General features: G+C 38.9%; 1 protein-coding gene across 4 annotated transcripts in view; it reads right to left on the bottom strand.

The window, feature by feature from the left end:
- Positions 1-13,579, bottom strand: part of Sidt1 (SID1 transmembrane family member 1) — a 109,409-nt gene that overhangs the window by 72,669 nt on the left and 23,161 nt on the right. The window lies entirely within an intron of this gene.

Below are 13,579 nucleotides of genomic sequence, written 5' to 3'. Positions count from 1 at the left end.
AATCACACATGTACACATGTTCACAGACACACACAGACACAAACATACACACACATATAGCTGCCATCTGAGGCTCATGAAAACTTTGATTTCTGACATTTGCTTTTCACGATAAATAATCCAAATGCCCTAGTTGTATTTCCCCATTTGTATTGTAACCAAAGTGGCTTTCAGCCTTGATTGTACATTGAAATCACCAAGAAAAATTTAAAAACCTGAAACAGAATTTTAAAAGTTTAAAATTCTGATGCAGTTGGTCTTGGGTAAGGAGCCTTCTAAGAGCAGGCTGAATTGAATAGCAGGCAACACAAGGTTTTGTGAAAATAGAAAAAAAAGATATTGATGGTCTTTTCTTGTTTGAATATAAGTATAAAAGATATAAATATACATATATTTATTTATTTTTGATTGTTTGTTTTTGTACTGGGGATTGAACCTGGGACCTTGCTCTTGCGAGGCAGGCAGTAGAAGCACTGAGCTAAATCCCTGGCCCACAAATATATTTTTAAGGAATCAAAATAGGAAAGGAAAAAGTTAAATTGTCATTATTTGCTGATGCTATGATACTTTACATAGAAGACCCAAAATACTCTGCTAAAAGACTTCTAGACTTAATTGACAGATTCAGTAGAGTAGCTGGATACAAGGTCAACACTCAAAAACCAATAGCCTTTTTGTATACAAATAATAGACTCACTGAGCGAGAAATTATGGAAACAATTCCTTTTACAATAGCATCCAAAAAAATGAAATATCTAGGAGTCAGTCTAACAAAGGAAGCAAAAGACCTATACACTGAAAACCATAGCACTCTGAAAAAGGAGATTGAGCAGGATATAAGAAAATGGAAAGACATCCCTTGTTCCTGGATAGGAAGAACCAATATAGTGAAAATGGCCATACTTCCAAAACTATTATATAGGTTTAATGCAATGCCAATTGAAATTCCAACAATATATTTCACAGAACTAGAGAAAACAATCCAAAATTTCATTTGGAACAAGAAGAGACCTAGGATAGCAAAAGAAATTTTAGGCAACAAAGATATGGCTGGGGGTATTACAATCTCCAACTTGAAAATATACTACAAAGCTACTGTGATAAAAACAGCATGGTACTGGCAAAGAAACAGACCCGAGGATCAGTGGGATAGATTAGAAGATGCAGAAACAACTCCAAACATACTCAGCCACCTCATCTTTGACAAAGGTGCCAACCATAGCCTATTTAATAAATGGTGTTGGAAAAACTGGATTTCAACCTGCCAAAGATTAAAACTAGACCCATATCTATCACCATGCACTAAACTAAGATCAAAGAGGATTAAAGATTTAAGTATCAAGACAGAAACACTAAATTTGCTGGAAGTTAGGTAGAACTCTTGAAGACATTGGTATAGCAAAAGACTTTATGAACAAAACCTCAGTGACACAGGAGCTTGCACAGGGAATCAACAACTGGGATCTCATCTTATTAAAAAGCTTCTGCACTGCAAGAGAAACCACAATAGAGCTAAGAGACAACCTACAATGTGGGAAAAAATTTTCAGCAACTGTACCTTAGACAAAGGACTACTATCTAGAATATATAAAGAACTGAAAAAAATCAGACCCCCCCAATTCAAAGACCCAATTCAAAAATGGGCATCTGAAATGAACAGACATTTCTCAGACAAAGAAGTAAAAGCAGCAAATAAATATATGAAAAAATGATCAACATCATTGGTTATTCGAGAGATGCAAATGAAAACAAGAGTGAGATTCCATCTCACCCCAGAAAGAATGGCTGTTATCAAGAAATCATCCACTAACAAATGCTGGAGGGGGTGTGGGGAGAAAGGAACCCTTCTACATTGTTGGTGGGTATGCAGACTGGTGCAACCACTGTGGAAATCAGTATGGAGCTACCTCAAAGAACTAGGCTTAGAGGTCCCATTCGACCCAGCTATCCCCCTGCTGGGTATCTTCACAAAAGAATTAAAAGAATCATACCACAGTGATATATGTGCACCCATGTTTATAGCGGCACAGCTTGTAATAGCTAAAGCTTGGAAACAGCCCAAGTGCCCATCAGTTGGAAACTGGATAAAGAAGATGTGGTTTTTTAATAAAATGGAGTACTACTCAGCCATGAAGAATGAGAAGCTAGAGACATTTATAACTAAATGGATGCATATTGAGGTGATACTCTTAAGTGAAATAAATAGAACACACACGTGTAAATACCAAACAGTTTCTCCAGTGTGAGAAACTGAAAGTGTAATTAAGGATACACACAGATGAAATGGCCTAATAACATATTTCTCAGATTGTGTTTCCATTGTGTGTCATATGACTGTATTGAAATTTAAATTAGGGAGAAGCTTGGCTTATGTGGAGTCTGCTAGCTAACTGGAGTTTTTTTTTTTTTTCCAGACCACTATTTGTTCAGTGTTGGTTTTGGGGATCTTTCTGAAACAAATCACATCCTCTAGCGTCTCATTGGTGCTTGAGGTGTTTTTTTAAGGTATATGGAAAAATTTTTAAGTGCTTTTCAGTTTCGTTTTGGTTGAGTTCTACTGTATTTGAATATTATTGTAGTATTTTTTCCCTTGCATTGTTCTTGTTTGAATGGTTTTAATTTCTGCATGTGTGTTTGATAATAAAGTTATTTAAAAATATATATATTTTTAAAATACCAATCTTCCCACCAATACTCTACAAGACCTTTAATTGAGGGCGAACTTTAACTTTGGTTTGGTAAATTGTTCTGTGTTTAAAACCACAATTTTTTAGCCACATTTTATTAAAGCCCAACAGATGGTCTCATGTTCCTACCACCACCAAATCATGATGCCTCCCAGAAACAGCTACTGCAGGGGCTGACGGCTCTTCTCTGCCTTGCTCCAAGGTATAAACCAATTTGCAGCACAGAGGCTCCTTTGGAATACACATGTCAACCCAATGTTTACCCCTATCATGCTGTTTCAAAGGTAGGTGGTTGAACTATGGCCCTAGAGCTAGATGGTTTTGATGTTTTCTTTCAATTTTTACAGTATCATGCAACATGGGAGAGAGAAAAAAGGCAAGGTAAAATAAAAAAGTAAAATTTGATCTCCCACATGCAATTTTCATTTATTCCCTCTTGAAAGTCCCTATATTAAGAAAAAGAAAGTGAAACAAGAAAATCTTGCAACTAAGCCCTGAAGATCTATCACACATTCAAAATGGAGACTGAGGGAGCACAGAACAGAATGGGCATCATATATGGCCACTTACTTATCTTACATTATTATCCCTGATCAAGCTACTGCTTTTTCTAATGCTAACATAGTGCAAGAGAAATTTATTAATTTGATCAGAAGTGTGCTCATGGAGGGAGCCTACACTCTACACATTTTCATGGAAATTGTGCTGCAGCCTAGAATTGCCAAAACCATACCTCTAGTGCAGAGCTTTTTCCTAAGCTCTGGATGTTCCACAGGGACTTTGAACTCAACATGTCTGAGATGGAATCTATCACTGCCTGCACACTTAGCTTTAATCTCTCCGCAATTCCTTGCTTGACGAATAGTCTCACCATGTAGTCATTCATCTAAACCTGAAACCTGAGTGTGATCCTTGATTTCTACTTCTTTGACTCAATCAATAGTTCTGCTGCTTCTAATGCCTTCACATAGCTTGTATCCAGGCCCTTCTTCCACCCCAAAGGCATTCTCATAGCTCAGTCCTTCATCCCTGTGACCCTCGTGACAGCCCCTATTCAGCCTTCCTATCCTCTGAGTTATACCTTCTCAGAGACCTCCTCCATCTGTCACTGCTCTGCTGAAAACTCCCTCACTGGATTGTTATAAGTACATACTGAATATCATGTCATTTAATCTGTATAATTCAATCTAGATCTCTAAGAGATCAGTCATCTGCTTTTTAACATAAACACATTATTATCTTATTTAATAAAATTCAACTTTAAAATTATCCTAATATACTTTCAGCATTTGAATTTTATTAATTATTTCAGAAGTTGCTTTTTCTCTAGTTTCTTTTTAAAAGTTGGGTAGAGGCCCGGGGATTTAGCTCAGTGGTTCTGGCACCTGCCTCACAAGCCCAAGGTCCTGAGTTCAATCCCTGGTACCCCCCCACAAAACCCCCCAAAAGACTAAACAAAACAAAAAGTTGGGTACAAATGAGAGCCACACATTGCATTTGGTTCATAGGTCTTTTGAAGCTCTTTTAATCTGCAAGGTTAAAAGGTCCCTCCTTTGAGGGGCAGTTGTTAAAGAAATAAGCTCATAAAACAACAGTACAAGTCTGAAATCCTCACATTCTGGATTTTTCTGACTGCACCCTAGAACCTTCGAGGAAGGCTCACATTTGAGGTTGTAATAAAAACACTGGCATTATATAACATGTGTTTTTAGAGCACACTTTAGTCTGCCTTAAATCTAAAGCAATCAAAACCAAGGTAAACCTAAAGAAAACTGTGAAATAGGCAAGTTTCATCTGTAGCTCATCTGTTTCCCTTTCATTCACTGATGCAACCTCCTCGGCCCTGCTTGTTACTAAGTATCAGAGGGAATTGTCCTCAATTTCTTCTTTTTCACTCTTTGATCTAAAGCAATGATTCACGTTAGTAATTCAGATCCCTCAACTGAACTTCCAGGCTTTTTGATGCAGCAAATCAGGAATAGAACTTAATATAAATCCTATCCTACTTGCGGACTGCCAGTTAGCATCAGATGCATATCCATGAGATCACCAATGTTAGCACATCTGGAAGTTGGTGTTTCTTGGGGCTGAGACCGAGCTGGCAGAACAGATGCTTCATTGCTGTGTTTATCCCCACTCCACTGCTCATTTCCACACCCTAATCTTATTTCTGGTCTGGCTTTTGTAATCCACTTACTTTTTTATCACATAACAATAATCTTACTAGTCATAATAAAAACAAACTCAGAGACACTGGCATAATAAATTGCAAATATATATATATTAGAGTAGGAGAAAGAAGACACTGGGCAGATTTTTGAGATGAACAGATAATGTATTACCCCCAGGAAACAATAAAGAGCCTGCTTCAAAATTTGTTTTGCCTTTCTAGAAGGTAATGTGCAGCTGAGAAAATTGGATTACATTTACAGCAGTGAAGTAAGCTGTGTAAAGGAGAAAATAAATGAAGGCTAGCGTATTGACCAAGTGGACTCACACTTTGTAACAGACCATTTTTAACAGCTACGATTTTTCTTCCTGTTGCTTCTTCCTGTTGTCATGACAACAAGAGTAATTTCATTACATAGATCTTGTTACTTCCTATGTTTGCTACAAGCAGGGAATTGCATTACAGCTAAGAGAGAATTATTTAAGTATTTCCATCTTTGTTATTATACAGATTATGATTATGAAAGACCTTAGGCTTAGAGACTCCCTTTTAAATCTTTTGGAACATGTCATAGGGGAAAGTTAAAAACTGTAAGTAAAAAGTCTCGTTGCAGAAAAAGGATGAAAATGGGTTTAATTCAAACTCAATTTTATTTTTGCTAAAATATTGAGACTGTGGCCTCAGTGGAATAATATGGAACAATGTGGAACATCAGATTAAGACTCAGAGATTATTGGTTTCATTATTAAACACGCCAGTATTTTCCTGTCTGATCTTGAAAAACAACTCTATTTGTAAAACAGCTACAAAAGTACTTACTGATGGTCCTTTTGGCCAATGTGTAATGGATTTAGTATAACTCTGTTGTACGCCCTGGGAATTTATCTGTGGATGTTTAGGTCTTTGGTTTTCCTCTCCCCGCCTTTTCTCTTTCCTCCCATGTTCCCACCCTCACTTATCAGACATTCACTGAGGGTTAATTTTGACTCAGGTGTTATGAGAGGTGCAGGGGAATGCTAAGGGCAACCTTCCCTAGAGAAGGCTTGTAATCTAGTCAGAGAGACAGATGGAAAACCTACCAGTAACAGTACAATGTGATGAGTATTACAGCAGCCATATGAGCAGGTGCCTGGGCACAAAAAAGATTTAGTGAGCAGCCTGTGGAGGACTCAGGTGAAGCAGTACAGAGGTTGGTCAGTTACTTACTAAGTTAACGAAGTTGGGCTCTTTAGCACAGGCCTTGCCATTACCTGCTTAGTATATAAGACCTTTACTCATAGTAGTAGAAAATATCTGGAAAGGTGCTCAAGGAGATTATCTGTTCAACTCTCCCCAGTATGCATCAGGAGCCCAAGTTACAGATGATGCACCTTCTCCAGAGGTACTCAGGTACAGAAGCATGACTAGAAGTCGAGCTTCCTTTGCCCCAGCCTCCACCTAATGCTTGGTCACAATATGCTGTCATCAGTATTTTCAAACCTTGGCTCTACTGACACCACTGTGGACTTCTCTTATTATGCCATTAGGAAATCGGGACACTACAAAATAAGGACCAAAATGTATAATAGAAATTGGAAATGGGAAGAAAATATTCAAATGAGAAGGGGAACATGTGAGGGGGTAGGGGAAAATGAAAGAAGGGACAAGAAAAAAGAGAACAGAAGGAAAAAATGCAAACAAAGCTTTTGTAAATAAGGAGGGGAAGAGGGGTGAAAGGGAGGGGAGGGGAATGGGAAAAAAAGAAGAAGCAAGATATATCATGTACAGGTACAGATTCTCTATGATGAATGTTATCATTATATACCTTGAAAACGTACTAATAGAAAATCAAGACCCTACATAAACACAATGAATGAAGAGAGAGACAAGCCACAGACTAGGACATTGTATTTTTATTTGTATAATTATAGTAGATAAAATACCAGCATCTTAAATGTGTAAAAAATTCTTAAAACTTATAAAAAAACAGTCAATCAATGTAAAAATGAGTTAAGGATATAAACAGCAGCCAAATAGAGGAAAAATGGTCAAAAAACATGTAAAAAGATATTCAGCCTTTTACGGTCATCAGAAAGGCAAGGCCTCAAAGTGTGACATTACAGCATTTGCAGGGATATAAAGAAACAGGAACTCTGGCATCTTGCTAACCAAAATGTTATTTGGTACAACCACATCAGAGAGCAAGTTGGCAACATCTGCTAAAGTTGAAGATAAGTTCACAATACATTTCAGCATTTCCATTCCCAAGTTTATATACAAGAACTCTTACATATGCACAAGAAATCAAGAAAAAAATGTTCAGGCAATATCGGTTGTAATAATAAAACTTGAAACAACTTAAATGGCAAAAAATCTAACAAAAGTGTGAATGAATAAATTTTATTTGTGCAACAAAATGTTACACAGTGGTTAAAAGTAGATGAAATGGAATATGGATCAGTGTGGATAAATCTTTTTTTTTTTTTTAGTGTGGATAAATCTTAAGGTACATTGACAGAAAGAGCAGGTGATTGAAGGATACATACTGCATGATTCCATTTATGTAAACTTTGAGAGCAAACAAAACTGTATATTTATAGTTCTATCTCTAGTAAAATATATTTTCATGGAAATAATAAGCACTAACTATAAGACAGTAGATTTTAAGAACTGAAAGAAGATTTGACTGAACAGAACTAAAAAGAAGGAGCTGAAACTGTGGTGGTTAGAGTGGAATGCAACTTGGTTGGCTTTGTGATTGCCCAGGGCATTGATGAAGAACACTAGTAGGTGTGTCCATGGGTTCAGGGAGGCATGGCCTGGTGGGGGTGGTCTATGTCTTGAGCCTTGACCTTCTTCTCTGGCGTTGTTCTGCTGATCTGCTTCTCAGACACCATGCTCAGTAGCTTTGTTCCTCCGTGTCCTTCTGCCATGATGCTTATGCCTTTGAGCTGATCACAAACATTACTGAGAGCAAATTAAATCTCGCCTCCTTTAAGTCATAGGTGTCAGGTATTGTGTGTCAGCAATGGAAAAACTGACTAAAACAGAAATAGGTATGTGCCCAAATCTGTATTAGTTAGGGTTCTCTGGGGGAACAGAATCAATAGAAAATATATGTGTACGTATGCAAAGGGAGTTATTAGGTAGGCTCACATGATCAGAGGCAGGAGAGTTCACAATGGCTGTCTGAGGGATTATAGGTGCTGGAGAGCTAGAGGATTCAGTAGCTGCTCAGCCCAAGGAGATGGTAGCCAAAAAATAAGAGGAATCAAGGATACAGCCCCAGTCAAAGGTGTGGAAGCTCACTGGAGAGTTGCTGGTGTGTCCGCATTGGAAGACTGAAGAAACTGGAAACCTGGAGACTACTGTCCAAAGGTAATGGCAGCAAAGGCTGCACCCACTTTAGAAGACTGGAGCTTTTCAAAATGGGCATACTTCTTCTTTCTCTTTTTTATTCCATTTAGGCTACAAGCCTATTGGTTAGTGTCATGCATAACTAGGGTGGGCCTTCCCTCTCAACCTGCTGGTCTGAATGTCAGGCATTCATAGAGACACACAGAATTGTGCTTTGCTAATCTGCTAGGTGTTTCTCACTCTGGTCAAGCTGATATATCACAGTTAATGGTCACAGAGCCTTTGCTCTGCTTGCCACATTTTTATTAATACTGGGAGGAAACAAAAGTCTCCTGGGTTGAAAACAGAATTTGATCATGACAAGTAGCATTAGCATTACTTTTGCCTGCCAAGCACACTGAAGGGGAGGTGAATCGGCCCAGATAGAGTCCTCCATACTTGTGGCAGCTTACACTGCAGGAGAGAAAACCTGAGATCAGGGAACTCAAATCTTTTACAACAGGTGGTAAACCTAATCTCTCTTTGCTTGATATGGAGGAACTGTCCATTTTCTGAGGCTGTTTTCCATGCAAATATCCTTGAAACAAGAGTAGTATAGAAAAAAACACTTTCCTGTGAGATGTGCAGATATCAAGAGACCTATGAAGGATTTCCTCCTCAAAATAGTTATTTAGGGCAGTGGTCCCTAACCTTTTTTGGCACCAGGAACTGGTTTTGTGGAAGACAATTTTTCCACAGACCAGGGATAGGAGTGGGTGGGATGGTTCAAGTGCATTATGTTTATTCTGCACTTTATTTCTGCTGTTATGAAACTGTAATATATATTGAAATAATTATACAATTTGCCACAATGTAAGATCTATGTGAGCCCTGAACTTCTGAAAGCTAAGATAGGTGATCATGCATCAGCTGAGAGAAAGAAGGCCCTGGTTCAGTCTCTTTCAAAATCTCTGCTAATATTTGAAATATGTTAAAAATCTTAACGTTCACTTATCACTCCCTAATTCCAGTTTGGCCGTGAATGTAATCACTTTATCTGTCAACCTGAACACAGTTGTCGTTCTCCCTTAAGGTGACATATTTAGTTTCCTGAGCAAGCTGGATATGTCACATGAGTAAACCAGTTTTCTATCCATTTTGTGTGTCACTGAAATGTGCTGCCAATGGTGAATGTTTATCTAAAAGAAATCTATAGAGTGGCTTTTGTAACTTGGAAACTCTCTCCAGTGATCTACCTTTAGAAAGCCATCTCCCTTCTGTGCATAAGAAAAGACACATATGGTGTCCATCCATGTCCTCACAGAGCTGTGAAAACAGACATGAGTAAAAGGTATGTACTTTAATGTGGTTGATAATTTTAATCACATTCTGCAAAACATTGTTAAGTTCAGGTGACATTTTCTAGCTAAGCAACATTTCTCTGTGGATGATGCAGTGCATAGACTCACATTCAGATGTGACCTCTTTGACCTGAGTAGTGAAACCAGAAAACCATCCGTCTGGACATATACCAACACAAAATGACAAATTCAGTTTTCCTAATATGGAATCATTCAAAGACTTGAATAGTTTTGCAGCTGTGGTGTTGGCTGGCAATAAAAGTACATATAGATATCCTCATACACAACCTCTTGAGAAATATGTCCATGAAAACAAGCATTGTCGCCTTATTGTCAACATCAATAGAGTTGTCAACCTGGATTACATACCGTGGTGACTCACTGATCCTTTATAACAACTGTGCCTCAGTATGCTCTACTGTTTCATCAATCTGTCTAGTTACGGTGCTCACTAAAATGTGCCACCTTTTGAAGTGTAGCCTCTCCTAAAAGTTCATGACAAATGTCCTAAGCAGTAGGCAGGATCACCAACACTAAAGGGTTTCTTAGTTTAAGCAATGTGGCTAGTGACTAAGAATAAAGCTTTCAGTGTAGACACATTTGATGAAGTGGTAGCTTTCAATAATTGTTTCTGATCTTCATGTTCATGTTTCTTTTCTTTTGAAAAACTTCAAAGGCTGGTCTTTTAATTCAAGGTGCTTAGTCTCCATGTGGCAAAGCATTTTTAAGATTTCATGCCTTCCTTAGATAGCTGGTGGCCACATATTATACCAAATGGGCTTGAAGAATGTGAATCACCTATTGCAATGAATCTGTAATTTAAGTGAGAGTCTTGGTATTGTCTATTAGAGGCAACTTTGTTTTTGTTGGCCATTTTAGAGTTTTCTGCTATCTTATCTTTGGATCTTTCCCTCTTTTCAAAGAATCTACCTGGTGACATTTGTTTTTTACCCACTGCGGCTATGGTTAGATTATGGGCTTAGCGAAGCCATGATTGAGACAAGTACACAATATGGGACAGAGGTGCAGATCGAAGTGGTAAAGAAAATAATGGGTGGGCAACAGGAAGACTAAAATAAGTGTCAGGTTCTAACTTAGATCCTGCCACAAGAGGCAATTGTGAAATTGAAGTACATCAACTCACTTGCTACTGTAAAGCCTGGCACCAGAGGCAGCTTATCTCTTGTCACTCAATGATAAGGTTCTGGTACAAGTCTTCAACAATTGATTTATTATGGTCTCTGTGCAGTCAAACCTCACTGCTAACATTAATTTGTATTGGAGCCACTCCTCAGCACTAGCATCACCACCCCAGCTCCATCTCAGATCATCAGGCATTAGATTCCCAGAAGGAATGTGCACCCTAGATCATTCATATGTGCGGTTCACAGCAGGGTTCATGCTACTGTAAGAATCTAATGCTGCCACTGGTCTAACAGGAGGCGGAGCTCAGGTAGTAATGCAATATTTTCTTTGGTTCACTTCTACGTTTACCCTATCAAACTTCCCTTTGTGTTCCTTTGGCTGAGCCCCTGACACACTTCTAGTTTGGAGCTGCCCAATTGATGAACTGCCATTTGCACAAATGAACTTCTTAAAAATTTTAAAATTGAGCCTCAGTTTATCTTTTAATACTGCCAATACTCTTCATGAGGGTACCCTTCATGGGGCTGTGTGTCACAGCTGGCCTGAGGCAAGGCAGGATGGCTGTGGCCATCCAGATGTGACTGGTGTATGAAAACAGCTGTTCCTGTTTTCATACACAAAGTAGCTACATTCCCAGGTCCCTTTCTCATTAGTGGCCAGAACATTTTATAAACGAAGTATTTCATCCCATGCTTTCCATACTGCTGCAAGGAGCTGAGCTGCTTCAATCACAGGTTATACATTTTTCCTTTTAAACATGAGCATTAGGGCTGGGGACTTGGCTCAGTGGTTTTGCTGCCTGCTGCGCAAGCGCAAGGACCCGAGTTCGATCCCCGGTACCAAAAAAATAAAAATAAAATAAAATAAACATGAGCATTAAAGTAATTCCTGTCATTATTGATGTGACTGTTTAAAATTCCCTCAGTCTGATTCAGCCTTGGAAAAATATATTCTGTATATTTGTGCTGCAATAATGAAGGATTTGTAGACCTGAGTTTTATTTCTAGTGGTAATATCTACTAGCTGGGTGGCCTTGGACAGATCACTTAAATTCTCTGGGCCTCAGCTTCCTTAATTGCAGAGTGGGAAATGTGACAACACACCGACTATTCACCTCTTGGGGCAACATCATCAGTCAAATAACAGCTGATGTGGGATGGTATTTTGTGCCTTGTAGACTATCAGGCAGAGTTGTCCTGCCATGCTGTGGGTTAGGACAGTGCTTTCCCACTCCCATCCATTCATCAGTCAATCAGTTATTGACCATCTGTTACTCTTGTGTGGAGACACTTGAAGACCAATCACCCCTGGCAAAGGAGAAGGTTACACAGTCCATCTCACATAGGATATTAATTTCCTTTCACAGCTCAGCTTCTAGACACAGCTCATTCATCTCATTGAAAAGAGCAGTTTACCCTTGGGAACTCCTTGTTCCCTGTACTTTCAGATTGTCAACATTTTGTATTCAGAGCCCTTCTCTAAGAAGAGTGTTTTATAGACCTCATCTCACCAATTTCATTATGTTAATAATAATTAAGACAGGTATACATTTATATAAGCTTTCTTCTTTTGGTTTATAATCTAAATTTTATATTAAAAATTTCAATTCCAATAAAAACATGGGCAACCACTGAACAGATAGTGTAGTCATTGGCAGGCCAGGGATACAGAACAATACATAGCCAGACTCTGACTACTTTAGGATGAACTTTGTTCACTCAATAAATATTTGACTCTCTATCTTGTACCAGGCATTGTTCCGGACACAGGAGACACGTCAGTCAGCAGTGTAGACATAGTCACTCTCTTCATTGAGATTAGAGGTTTCCTGTGAAATGCCTGTTAAACAAATTATTTCATTAGCATTTCAGTTTCTGCTGGAGCACACAGCATAGCCTTTTGGTGAAATTTTTTCATAAATGATCAATAAGAATTAAAAAAAAATATGGGGCGTGGACAAGAAAAATGTCCAAATAAAGGGAATAGCGTAATAAACATAGGGAAGGGGAGGAGGGGGGGAGAGAGAGAGAGGAGAGAGAGAGAGAGACTGAAGCATGTTTGAAAAATTAAGAGAAAATCAGTTTGCTCAAGGCATGAGATGTATAAAGGGCCATTATGATCCTCAACAATGTTGCAAGTCATGTCAGAGGTTGGGGCTTTATTCTAAAGGTAACAGAAAGCCTTTGGAGGTTCTAAGCGATTCCACTTTATTGCCACAGTCATCCCTGGAAACCTAGTGTTGCTACTGAACAGCTGCTCCCTTGCATCGTGGGTTCCCAAGCCAGTCTCGGGAGAGCAGATCTGACTGGCCACATGTCCATGCCTGAGCTCAGCAGAGTATGAAAGGGAGCTGAGGGATGAAAAAGACAGTACCTGGTGTTCAGATTCAGTCACAGAAGGGGCTCTACCTCCTGCTTCCCCTCCAGATATGGGGAATTCCTCCACATAGGAATGGGGTTCAGATGTTCGGTGGTTAAGACATGGCTAAGCCGCCCCATGCTCAAGACCCTTTTTACATACAATACCAAAAGTATCCTATAAAACAGTTGTTCTTATAGCACAACTTGGGAAATGTTGCCCTAGATAATTTTCACATGAGTTGGTGTCAAAATAGGTATGTCCAGAAGACTCTAGCTTATTGTGGGCTGCCTTTACCTCACACTCCAATAGCTCCCCATCTTCTATTTTGTCATGGTTTTCATATTTTTTTCCGTTGGTTTTTCTGTCTCACTAGCCTCCCTATGGCTTTGGCATTTCCAAGCTGGGATCCTAGAAGCCAGTCAGCTGCTTGTGCTGGTTCACTATCCTCTTGGATAGCTGACTGCTCATCTGGGCAGGATTCCTTTTCTCTTTATCTTTTCTATTTCTATCTCTTGCTTAGTGTCCTCTTGGGAGAGTAC

The sequence above is a fragment of the Heterocephalus glaber genome, unplaced genomic scaffold (assembly GCF_053883595.1).
Source record: "Heterocephalus glaber isolate CG9 unplaced genomic scaffold, H.glaber_assembly_v1.0 deba00000122, whole genome shotgun sequence".
Lineage (NCBI taxonomy): Eukaryota > Metazoa > Chordata > Mammalia > Rodentia > Bathyergidae > Heterocephalus > Heterocephalus glaber.
The sequence above is the reverse complement of the archived record's forward strand: the minus strand, read 5'-3'. Positions and strand labels throughout refer to the sequence as shown.